The sequence below is a fragment of the Drosophila biarmipes genome, chromosome 3R (assembly GCF_025231255.1).
Source record: "Drosophila biarmipes strain raj3 chromosome 3R, RU_DBia_V1.1, whole genome shotgun sequence".
Taxonomy (NCBI): Eukaryota; Metazoa; Arthropoda; class Insecta; order Diptera; family Drosophilidae; genus Drosophila; species Drosophila biarmipes.
Window position 1 is genome coordinate 13,909,953 of NC_066616.1, and position 12,540 is coordinate 13,922,492.

Sequence of the window (12,540 nt, forward strand, 5' to 3'; positions counted from 1 at the left end):
AGTTGATCTATAGAAATGGGTTTCCCAATGGTAATTTATATAAATTGATGAGGGGAATTATTTTAATTATTCTTATCTTTCTTTTCCTACTAATTGTCTGCTAATTACCAAAACTTACCAAAAATTCAGTAAGTAAAAGCAGCAATCTGTAAAAAAAAGAAAGTATGATTAGTTAATTGCAGAAATAAAGATACATTCAAACTTTTTAGAAATTATTTGCCACCGTTTCCCTTTCTTCACCCAAAAGAAGTTGAACTCCTCTCTAGCCCCTTGCTGAGGCTCCATAAACATCTTCTAATGATGTGTTTGTAGATGCATTGTCGGGTTTGTTCTTCGTCAGTCTACGAGAATGGGAGGCTGTGAAAACAGGGCCCACCTTTGGCCCCCGGCCCTGGCCTAAATCAACAAATCGGGCTAAAGCTGTCTGCTCCGATTTAGAGCAGAAACTTGGAAAGGTTCGAGGGCAGACCCAAATGAACAAACAACGCACGGGAATGCCAACAAAGTTGTCAAATCAAACAGAGGAACAAACTTGAGGAGCAGAAACGAGATCCATCCCATGGCAAAACCCGCTTCGGATCGCTTTGGTTTTGGTGTTAAAAATATGAGAAACATTTATAACTTTTTGCCGGAGAGTTTTTCACCGAGCTGGCTGGCATTTAAAGAACTTTAGCGATTTATGCGTCTGTCAGTGGAGGCAGGCGAAACCTGATTTGCTGCTGACGACCAAGAGCGAGGACCAAGGGCCAAAGCCGCTGGAGTTTAAAGGGCCCCTGGCCCCTGGCCCCAGTGTAGGTAGGAAACCAAACCAGACCCGCGTCCAGAAAGGAGAAGGAGGAGTGACTACGCAATAGACGGCAGGAATCGAGGCGGGAGACTGCGGCCCGAAGACTCCGAGCCACTCCAAGCACTGCCTCCGCTGCATTCCGCTGGCGACTTGGCTCCCAACTACCAGCGATCCACTCGGCCACATGTTGCACACACTGTGAGAATGAATTTAATTAAAGCAAATCCGTCCCACAGCCACATCCGAGGGACCAATGGAGCGCCACACAACCCGACCAGACAGCCGCCAGACCCCGATCCGGGTCCTCGTCGCAGGAGCCAGCTGAGTGGGACTAGTGCAAAGTCTAGTCTGGCCAACCGTGGGACAAACTCGCGGCCAGATCGATGGGGAAGGTGGAGAGAAGCAGGAATTACTTATCAGTATATACTGAGTGGTGGTTTATAGGGTCGCAGATAAACCACAAACTTGTATAGCCTGATATATCATCTTTGATTTGGAAGAGAGAAGAAACGACTTATCAGTATAATGTTATAGACATTCCATTTCAAAGAGCAACATATAAACCACAAACTTTGGTATATTATCTACAAGTTGGGCGCAAATAAACCCTAACTTTTAAAATGAAATATATCATCATTAAATTGTAAAAGGAAGAGCCTGATTATCAGTACAGTATACAGTATAGGATAGGCATTCCTTATAGATATTGATATATTAATATCAAGTAATTCTCTAAGTAAGACTTAAGCCATAGCTGATACAAAGCTGAATTTAAAGGCTGCAACTCACCAGTTAGATTAGGAAATTCCTTATATACCACAACTAAATTCCGTAACTTTTTAAGAACCAGAAATTGTATTATGTGAACCCGACGACAGAAGATAGTGCGACATTTCTAACTCGGTTTATCAGCAGAGCCCGTAAGTGCGGTTAGCTGGGGAAGTGAGAACCGGGCTCCACGGGTTCCGCACGTGAACACAAATTGGAATCAATGTGCAGCCGTAGTTTCCGCGATGTGCACCGCAACAATGCCAATTAAATCCCATTTCAGTGGCACATTAAAATGCAATAAAATATATTTCGTGCGACTGTGTGAGCGCAAGAGGCCTTTGCCATTGGAGCGTTCAAAATATTTCATGCCCAATACACAGCCTCAGTTTTGTGCCACGGCATTCGTGGCCGTTGCTGCGGCTCCTTGCTGCACATGCACCGAAAAGTAAGACAGGCAACCCGAGGAAACTACGCGTAGAGATGCTGAAATCGGCTGGGCGATAAGCTCACAATGGGCCTGCAGTTTGTAGAGTTGAACGAATTATGTAGCCTCGAAAACGAAATTCGCCGCCGCATATTTAGCTCGCATTTCAGCATAATTTGGTGTAATTTCAGAGGCCTCCTGCAACATTTTGTGTGTGTGCTCCGGGCTTCGATGGCCAAGAGCCACGATGGTCGTGGCCGCCAACTGACCACGAAATTATATTGCGGAATATTGATCAGGCGCAGTGCCGATCCCGATCCCAAGGCTGCCGAATCTGCGTGACCGCCCCACGGTTCTTATCCAAAACAAGTCTTTTCGGAAACTTTAAATCGAAAGAAGGGAAAGTAGTGAATAACATATTATTTGTTAGCTCCTCTGAGATACTTTCTGTCCTTCTCCAAACCATCTTGTCAAATAAGTAAGATATTAAATATCCAGTTCTATAAGTATTTCAATTTCTTAATAAAATAGAAAATATAAAAAAGCGATATTTTATCCTTATTTTTGCCACAGAAATATTAGTATTATTGTATAGTTAATTAGTTAGATAGTTAGGCAATCTTCATTTATAAAAAGGGAATAAGATTGTATATTTAAAAATCCTGTTGTATGAGATCCCACTTAGCTGTTTTTCCTTTCTGTAGCCCAAAACTAATGTGCTTTTCTCCTACCGCCCCTCTTTGCTAGGATTATAGCCGACTCCCGACTTTCTGCCAGGAATCCGTATATATGTAAGCAATGTAAGGAATCTTCATAAGCACTGGAACTCCAGAGCCCGCTCTTCCCCCCCAGAAAGGGTGTCAGTTTGTCAGGCTTAGCTGGCCAAGAAGCTCAGGCGATTAACTGTGGCTCGCGACTTGGCCAAAAGGGTGACACCCCTGCGCACCTGAAGTTCCCTGGACAAACCGCAAAAGTGAAAAATTTCGCCTGTTTTTGTTATCTTAACCCGTTCGTGGCCCCAGCCTCATTGCAATGAAATGAATGAAGTTAAGCCAATTTGAGGTTAAAGCCCAAAGAAGGAATTCATTATTTTTGTGGATTTTTTTCTCTGCGGTCGCCACTCGAAGCGTGTGTCCAGCTTGGGAAAAGGGAATTCGCAAAATAACCGGCATCTGCGGATCGTCGAATATCTTAATACTCTCAGGCAAAGATACAAATTCATACAACATTTTCATACATTTTCCATATTACTTATACGCAGTGTTGTACCGATTTTTAAGAATCTCGGTTTTCCAACCAAAGTAGAGAGGGTATTTCGGAACCAGCTCTATAAGAAGCCAAGCTCGAGGACGGGCGGCAAGTGTTAGGTTAGGGCGACGGGAACATCCTTATCTAAGGCCCAAACTGTGTGGTTTGCATATGCTGCACACACAGAACCAATAAATCGCCACATAATGAAAGGTAACCAATCGCGCAACCAGTTTGTACGATAACATTCGCCAGCTTTGGATGCTGTTTTTGTTGATGTTTTTGCTGTTGGGCGGCCAACTCCAAAAGGGCATCGCAAAAACGTAAACAACATCCCACAACAACAACGGCCGTCCACAATAACAAGAGGGCCGGGACCCAGGGGCCGAGGATTTCGGACGGGAACGGGAAAGGGGACCACCGCCAACGGCGGCTACACTCAAGACAACAACAAAACAAAACAGTAAGAAAGATATATATAAATGTAAAGTTCAGGGGAGGGAGGAGTTATGTGGTTCGCGAGGGGGATTCGAAACATGGATACCTATTTTGACCAATATAATACTCCAACGACGTGGACTATCTCAAAAATGTCTGATATATACCCAGCTAGTTAGTCGCTCTTTCCTGTCCAAACTAAATTTAAAGAGGTTTTTCAAATAAAAATAAGCTTATGCTTGCAGCTCTGATAAATAATCTAAAATAATATATAATTTAAACAATATGAATTACATTTTTATCATGACCAAGCGGTACCTAAATATGTGTGTAATGAATATTTTTAATATAATTTATGGGCGGCATTGACGATCTTATGTTCTTTAAAAAGCATATAATATAAGAGTATTGTTGTATTGTATTATTTCTCACACGAAGTAGACTTTATTGACATTCTATGTACTTATTACCCAAATATTTCATGAATATTGTTTATGCTCTTGGTAGACTCTTTTAAAATAAATGTAAATATTTATTCCCTAAAATTGAAAGGGCTCTAATCGCTCATTTATATTAATGTATTCCCGGGTAAGACAACGATTCCTGAAATCCGTATATCCCTACAGGAAAAGGCTTCAGCAAATTATGCGCCGCCTTGCAGGAGGTTGTCCCATAAAGTGGTGGTTCTTGCTGCTGGTGGTGTTGAGCAAGCCAACAGAACACAGGGAAAATAATAAAGAAATTTATAATGATCTTGGTATGAAAGTGCATTTAAACGCTCCAAATGTGCTGAGTTTGTCATGTTTAATCAAAGTGTGCTTCAAAACTGTTTTATTCTTTTATTTTGTGGGCCTAAATTTTTAAACTTATCTAAAAGGTTTTTTATAAGACTTTCAAAATGTATATTTGCTTTAATTGCATTTTTTTAGTAATATTAAAGAAGAAATAAGCAAACATAAAATGTTTTTGAGTGTCAAGTTGTTCGTTTTGAAATCAATTTGAAATTTTAAATACCTTGTCTAGCCATAGCCATCTAGCCATAGATATTAAAAAAAAAAAACATTTGTTTTTAATCGCGTGCTTAAAATGTGCTATAACTTTCGGTCAGTGTACGGATGCAAGGAGCAGACGAAGATGCGTGTCTGGCCCCTCTAGACATTCGTCTCCCAGCCCCCTGCGACGTCCTGCTCCAGCACTCATCCTTCAGCTCCTTTGTTTGCACTCACATTGAGAATTCCATTGAAATCGTTTGAAAATTGAGCCCAATGCAGGAGCAACTTGGGGCTTCGAGGGGTAGACACGTCTGCCGCCTCTCTTGTAATAAATAAACGCCGGCCGAGGAGCGACAACAACAATATCATCGCGAAATGAAGCGACTGATGATGACGTTGCAACGTTTTGTGCACAGAGGAAAAATCGCAGTAATTTTTCTGTATTAATACGGTTAGAAAATGAAAAAAAAGATGAAACATAATAGAACAATTAAAGTACTAGTACTATTATAAAAAACTATTTTTCGAGGACTACGGTCAACCTCTGTTCAATACCCATGCAAGCAAACTTTTTGATTATCTTCTCTGTGTGAAATGCTGCTCCTGCTCCTCCTCCATCTTGTAGATACAAATGTAGCCATAAAATGTGTAAAAATAACAAAGAATATGAGTTGCATTTTCGACGGGCCAAGGGAAACGGATGAACATTACGAGCCGCGGCAACAAAAACAAGGAGGAAAAAGGAGTTACGGAAAGTTGGGGGTGCGCTGCATCACCCGCATAATAAACCAGAGCGCATAAAAATGTGTGTAAAATTGCAACCGCAACGTATTTCGCCCGTAATTGCCCAGACAGACGACAAAAAGGAGGTTAAGGAGGGGGCTGGGGCGGGGCGGCAAGGGGGGGAGGGGCACGGGGGAGTGGCAGGAGGTGGCGACAACAAAGTTGCACTCACGCAGCCCCAGAGCTCCAGACCCAGAATCGGAATGAAGAATCGGGGAATCAGACGCTGTCCTCTTCTCCAGACCCCACCAGACGAACTGGAGTGCGAGGGGATGGGAGGAGCGGGCTGGGGGCAGCTCAGCAAGGAGTAAGCCGGCAGATGAAACGGTCGGACACTAAGCCCGCCGGCCAACGAAAACAACAGCCCCATCAGCTGCAACAACAAAACATCCGGCGAGAGCGACAAATAGCAAAAACAACGAGTTGGAATGCAAACCAAAGACTGCAGAGCTGTGCCAGGAAATACCCTGGAAAAAGTGTCTGGAAAATATATAAAAGAAGGTTTTAGTATGTGGCTATACTTTGCATTGGTATTGACTATGTGTTTCTTAACTAAAAGTATTATAAATACCAAAAACAAATAAAATAACCTTTAAATACGTTTTCCTAAATATCAAACTCCATTTTTTTTTTTGGTTTATTAAAAATCTTTTTTTTTTAATTCAGTAGAAGTAGACAACTTTGGTTTTAAGCTTTTTTGCAATACTATCATCGTCTCTTCATTGTAAATGGCTAATGATTTTAAAACCTATTCGTTAAAGATTGTATTTCGTGAACCTCATTAACTCCCAAATGTAGGCTACAAATTTGATACACATGTATAAAATTCGTATTGAAAGATAATGTTTTAAAAGCTGGTATAGCCATTATAAAAACGTTTGTATTTTTTAAAATATAACATACGTTTCAAATTTTAGGTTCGTATTGTATTAACATTTGAAATAAAGTTTCTACTGAGTGGACCCCTCTAACTCCCAAATGTAGGCTACAATTTTTTTCAGATGTATGCATTTCTCATTGAAGGATAATGTTTTTAAAAAATCGTATACGTCTTGTAAGAAAAACTTAATAATATAAAATAAAATATCATATAACATATAAATTTAAATTTTAAACTAATCAATCTATAAGTACTCAGTATATAGTATATTAAACATTGTTAAATTATTCAGGCCTCCTATATATTTGCTTTTTAATGTAAGAGCGCAGAAGACTTGGAAATTGGAACACCCCTCGGGAACAGGGTATTATTATGGCAAAGCCGGCATCACCAATACAATGCCAGAGCAGAGCGAGCGCCACACGCAGACAAATGCACTCGCGCCCTCACACGAACACGAAAAGGAAACGAGACGCAGAGAGCGGCAGAGCTGGACAACGCGATGGAGCCCGGCGGAGAGGAGGCACAGTCTGCAGCTTCAGCCCGACGCGCTCTCTCTCTCTGCCCACTCTTTTTTGTGCTTGTGTGTGTCTGTGTGAAGTGGAGCTCGGCGTTGACGTCGACGCAGCAAAATTTCATGAATGGAATTTGTAAATTTTATTTTCATTTGCAACGATTCGCTTTTCCTCTTCCTCTCGTACTTTGCTGTTGTTGTTGTAGCGCTAATCATGTGCAGAGGCAAAAGAGAGGGAGAGAGAGGGGCGGAGAGAGAAAGGGATGGAAGGAGACCCCAAGTGGGGCAAGCAACAACAATGATGTGGCATGTTGTTCAACCTCCTGTGCTGCTCCCCCTCGCTCGCTCCACCACCCCACCCCACCCATCTCTTTCACTCTGCAAAACGGGTTCTGTGCACATTTTTGCATACATATTTGTGGCAAGCTGTGCTCTTCCTCTTGCAGCCCTAATACACCAGCGAATGCCGCAATGTTTTTCTTAGCTCTAATCAGCAAACGAAGCATAAGCAACGTGGGAGAGAGAGGGGGAGGGGAAGGGTGAGTAGGGGGCCGAAAACTAATGTGTTTTTAATTGTTGTTGCTGCACGATACGGACTGATGACGTTCCCAAGCCCCGCCCCCACCTCTTGTATCTCTAATTCTAATTTTTGTTTGTATCGCACTAATTACCCGAACACCAAAAGTGATTTTGAACGAAAGGTGGAGCGAGAAAGTGAAAAGGGGTAGGAAAATAGACTACGGTACACCTTTAGTACAGTGTACACTCAAAAGGTTGAATTATGCATTTAAAATGTTTGGCAATATACAACTTTTTGTGCTATTCGAAATTCTGAAAGAAGTTATCTTTTTTAGTACCCATTTTAAAGCTATAATTTGTTTTAAAATAATAAAATTCTAGTGTCCTAAGAAATTTTAATTATAATCTCATTAATATTTCTCCTAAATGTTGTAGTTGCAACTAGCTTTGTATATAGGGCTTATAAATAGATTGTCTACCTTTTTAAATATTTTTATAGCTGGATTTCTTTCTTTTTTGCATGGTAATTTATGTAAAAGTATGTAGATATTAGTTAACATTTATATATTTTTCATAGGTTAGGAACCTACTTTAGTTACTACCTCCAATAACATTAAAATTACCAGATTTTCTTCTTGTTAAAATGGTACATATAAAAGAATTAGAACTTAAAAATGAAAAGAAATTAATAAACTCCAGTATTCTATATGTTTTTCTTCGATTTAAAGCCTAAATTTAGTTAAACATCAGTTCAACACCCCATGGTTCTATTCTTTGAGGTTCACAATTTATGACTTTCAAATATTTGGCTTTGGGATGCTTGACTGTAGGCTTAGCTCTTGGCTCGCGTTTCCAGGAACGAAAATTGTTAATTGTATTACAGCGCACAGAGTAAACAACCTTTGAGGGGGGCGCAATCGCATGGGGAAGGTGTGGGGAGTACGAGTGGGGAGTATCGGACGAAATTCCATTATACAAAAATGCGGCGAGACCGCAATTACAGAGCAAAGTAGATAAACGACAAACGGCGACAGCGAGTGGAGCAAGTAGATGAGTAGCTGGGCAAGAAGAGGCCGCGAAAGAGAGCCCACGGCTCTCCGGCAAATTAAATACATAAAGCGCAGCAAACGGACGGAGGAGCAGCGGAGAGTGCAAAAAATACACTAAAACTGAAACGGGAATTCGGGAGAACGCCCCGAACTTTTGACACACTCCACATAGGGTCTAATTCGGGATGGACGAGTTAGGAACCCGTGGGAGAGAAAAGTTCTGGGAATGCATTCTCTATGCTTTCACTTTTGCATTATATAGTACTGATTCAACTTAGGAACAGACCTGCATTGAGATCTATTTTGAGGAAAATATAGTAAAATGTTTTCTAGAAACTTTCTGATCAGTCCTATATTATAGGTATCCTACATTATAGGTAGTCTACATTATACAAATACTAGAAAATTAATGGATTTTCTTATTAATCTTTTGACCATAATCTTTCACCCAGATTTATCCTACTTAAATATGCCACTCCTGGGGAAGTGTATCAAGACTATTATCATGTTATATTATCTATACAAAATACAAAAATATTAATAATTTTTCTTATTACATTTTTTATATCATAAATTTTTTTTTTTACCCAGATGTATTCCACTTAAAGATGCCACTCCGGGGGAAGAGGATCAAAACTATTATCATCCCATATTATCAATCCCATAGGTATTCTATAGTATATACATTATACGAAATACAAAAATATGAATCATATTTTCCATAACATTTTTATAACATTATAATATTTTTTGTTTCACCCAGATTTATCCCACTTAAAGATGCCACCCCTCGGGAAGAGTATCAAACGAGATCCTCAGAGCCAGAGAACGGAACCGGCAAAAAGAACACTAAAATAACGAGGAACAAGAACAACAGCGCAGCAGTAAAAATAGCCATTTGACTTTGAACTTTGCGACTTCTGCGTCGGAGGTGAGGGAAAGGATATGGCCGATGATGTGCATATGGATGGGGATGGGGTATGTGCGGTACATAGCCGCCGATGTGGATGTCGATGCCGCGGCTGTGCGTGCGATCGCACATGGATTGGCATTCCCCTGCGTGGATGTGGCGTATACTATGCAGTGCGCAACATGGGTGTGGATAATACGGCCCATATAATCTAATCGGGCAATGCGAAACGTGTGTCGATTTAAGCCCGCGGCCATAAACAACCAGAAACAAGGCAATATAAACCAGTGCTGGTAAGAGATGAGCAGCGGGCCGTGTCTTAGTCACAGGAAGCCAAATCAGGTGCACATCATTAAACCATGCTATAAACTATTATATGAATTTGTGCATCTGTTTATTCTTTTTGGAATATCTATATCTATTATAAGTAGATCTCTTTTCAAGAGTTGTTTTATTGTAATCTCAATATTATTTATTTGGTAATGCTGGAGTATCCTTGGATACGGCAAGGAACCCTGCAACTGCAAATCTCGGGACAGGCTTCTCCCAGCAAACTGTACTCCGAACCACCTGTTAAGCCACACAAAAGGAACAAATTAACAGACGGCCTAGAGTGAGGAGAGCCCTAACAGTTTGAAGACGGCGCTTAATTATAAAACAACAAATCGAACGAAATCAAGCAGCGCAGCTGTCCTAGCAGAGGAACAGATACAGATACAGATACAGATACAGATGCAGCAGAGCCGGGCAGGTGTGTATCTGTATCTGAGTGCCACTGAGGCTGATGCCCGGGCATAAATTATGAGCACGTACACGGAGATCTCGGCACGCCGGGGATTATAAAAGATCATCCCACAGGCAAACGAAAAATTAGGAGGAGGCGGCTGAGAAGGAGGACCAAAGATGCATGTCCGCTCGCCTATTCATTCAGGAGATGATGCAAAATGTCCTCGGCATTTCCTTGCCATTGTCTGCGGCAGCTGCCATTCTGGCTTTCCCGTTCGACAGAAGAAAGTGGACGGCTACTTCGCCCAGCGACTTTCGCAATTGTCTCAATGGCCGAGGTCCTCCACTCACACTTCCTTTGTCCTGGGTGCTGCAGCTGTATCTCGAGAATCGCCCCGAGTCCCATAAATTGCATTCGTTATCGATTTTCTCAAAGTTTTTCTTTCACTCGGTCCTGGCTTCCTCGTTTTTTTGACGTGATTTTCTTTGGGTCTTAGGGTGAAATGCTTTTACCTTCCGCATAATTCCATATGCATTAGGCAATTAGAGCAGGGAATTCCCGAGGGCAGCTGCTCGATCGCTCTCCTTTATGGCATAATCAAATCAAATCAATTTTGTGTAATTATCTAGGGTTGCATTTTTTCATGTCGTATAAATATTGGACAGGAATTATGACTAGGGTGAGCCTTTTTTAGGCCTAGGGTGGCGGGGCTTGAGGGTCGCAGCATGGGAACATTTCAGTCCTGGGTGATCGACTATAAATCGTTGGCTGAAGCTGTAATCTATACAAATGATTGCATAAGTGAGGGAAATCTTTAGTCTGCAGATTAGGTGTCCTTTACAAAACGGTTGGTTTTTATTGCTAATACCATTAAAAGAGTTATTTGATTGAGATCGGAGTTTAATAAAAAATGAAACCTGTATGAATATACATGGTAAATATTTTATTAATTAAGTTTTTATGATATTTTCCCCCACGTGTAAGCTTATTTTAATGTGCGGCTTAACTTCTGAATTCGTTAATATTTGTTTCTTGCCTTCCCACATGCTTTCTAAAAATTTTGCAACAATAAAACCTTACCCGCAACATTATTCACACCCAAAGCGACCTCGGATGAACCCAAAATTCGTTATCAAATCCGCATTAGACCCCAAAAGGGAATGTGGTGTCTGCTTATGAATCGTTTAAACATCCGCTTTAACGCTTCACCGTCTAGGTGACACACATAAACTCAGAGAAACGTGTTACAGAGGGAAAAAAATAGTTTAATACGTTTTAATTTATTTTTTTATCGTAGAAGTTGATATATGGTCGTATTCCTTAGCATTACATTTTCAACTGTCTCCCTCTTAGTATTAAGGGATATTTTGCTCTCTGGTTCTCTCATTTTTTTTAGTGTATTCATGTTTATTCTCTCCCTCACACCCCCGCATATTAATCATAACGATTAATCATTTTATCAATGAAGTGCAAAGTTGCCTTGCGACATAAAAAAGTCGAGGAGAAAGAGGCAAGCGGATGAAATGTGTTGCCAAAAGGGAGTAAAAAAAGCGAACTGGTGGAGAAGGAAGAAGCTGCCACGACGCCAATGTGACCTAATTGGTTCCGGAGTTGAGAATGGGAATGGATTATTCCTGTTGCCGTTTTTGAAGCTGTCATCGAGTGACGACGTCACCCACGAAACCAGCCAGCGGACAACAACAAATGAGTTGTCATACGCGGACACGGATACGGACACCACTCTCCTTTCTCCGCCCTTGTCCGTCTGGAGGGAGCTTCGTCCGTGCTCGAATGCAGCAGGAAATCGATGTCGCCAAAGCCGACGGAGGCGGAGCCGAATCTCGCAGCCAATGCAAAAACTGGGCAGACTTTTATTATTAAGTATACCCTTGCAAGAAGTGCTTTACATTAATCATCATCATCATAACATAAAAGAAATGGATGCCCTTTAAGTCCAATTTAAAAGTAGTTTCAAACATTAACCTATCTATAAAGTACCCTTAATTATTAGACTTAAAAGAACCAAAATACATTCGATATTTACGAATTCCCTTTCTGGGCTGACTTTTATTTAATCCTTAAGAAAATAATAGTGAATTTATTGCTCTTTACTATTTAAAAGGGGTTAAAGTCACGTTTTAAAATATTTATTAACTTCTAACTATTTATGAAGTACAGTTAATTAGTATGCTTAAAATATTTCGAAATTCCAAACACTTTTTTTATTTATTGGTGAATACAGAAAATGAAATAAAAAATGAATAACTCAGTACTCCCAGGCATAGTTGTGTAACTAGGGTTTCAAAATGTTGAAATAAACATTATTACTTCTCAAAGAACCCTTTTATTTCGTTTCTTCTTATTTTTATTATAATAATTGTTCAAGAAATATGATATTGTTTTGCAAAATGTATATTTCTCCAACTTCATTGACTAGCAGATATTTCTTTATCACCTAAACAAGGTTAATATTTCCGAATCCATACATTTCCCAAATG

General features: G+C 40.5%; 1 protein-coding gene across 2 annotated transcripts in view; it reads right to left on the bottom strand.

The window, feature by feature from the left end:
- The window catches only part of LOC108031486 (transcription factor E2f1), a 44,003-nt gene that overhangs the window by 26,610 nt on the left and 4,853 nt on the right, over nt 1–12,540 (bottom strand). For both annotated transcript variants that reach the window (XM_017104975.3, XM_017104971.3), the window contains exon 2: nt 119–146. The gene's annotated coding sequence lies outside the window, so the exon portion shown is untranslated. The remainder of the gene's footprint in view (nt 1–118; nt 147–12,540) is intronic.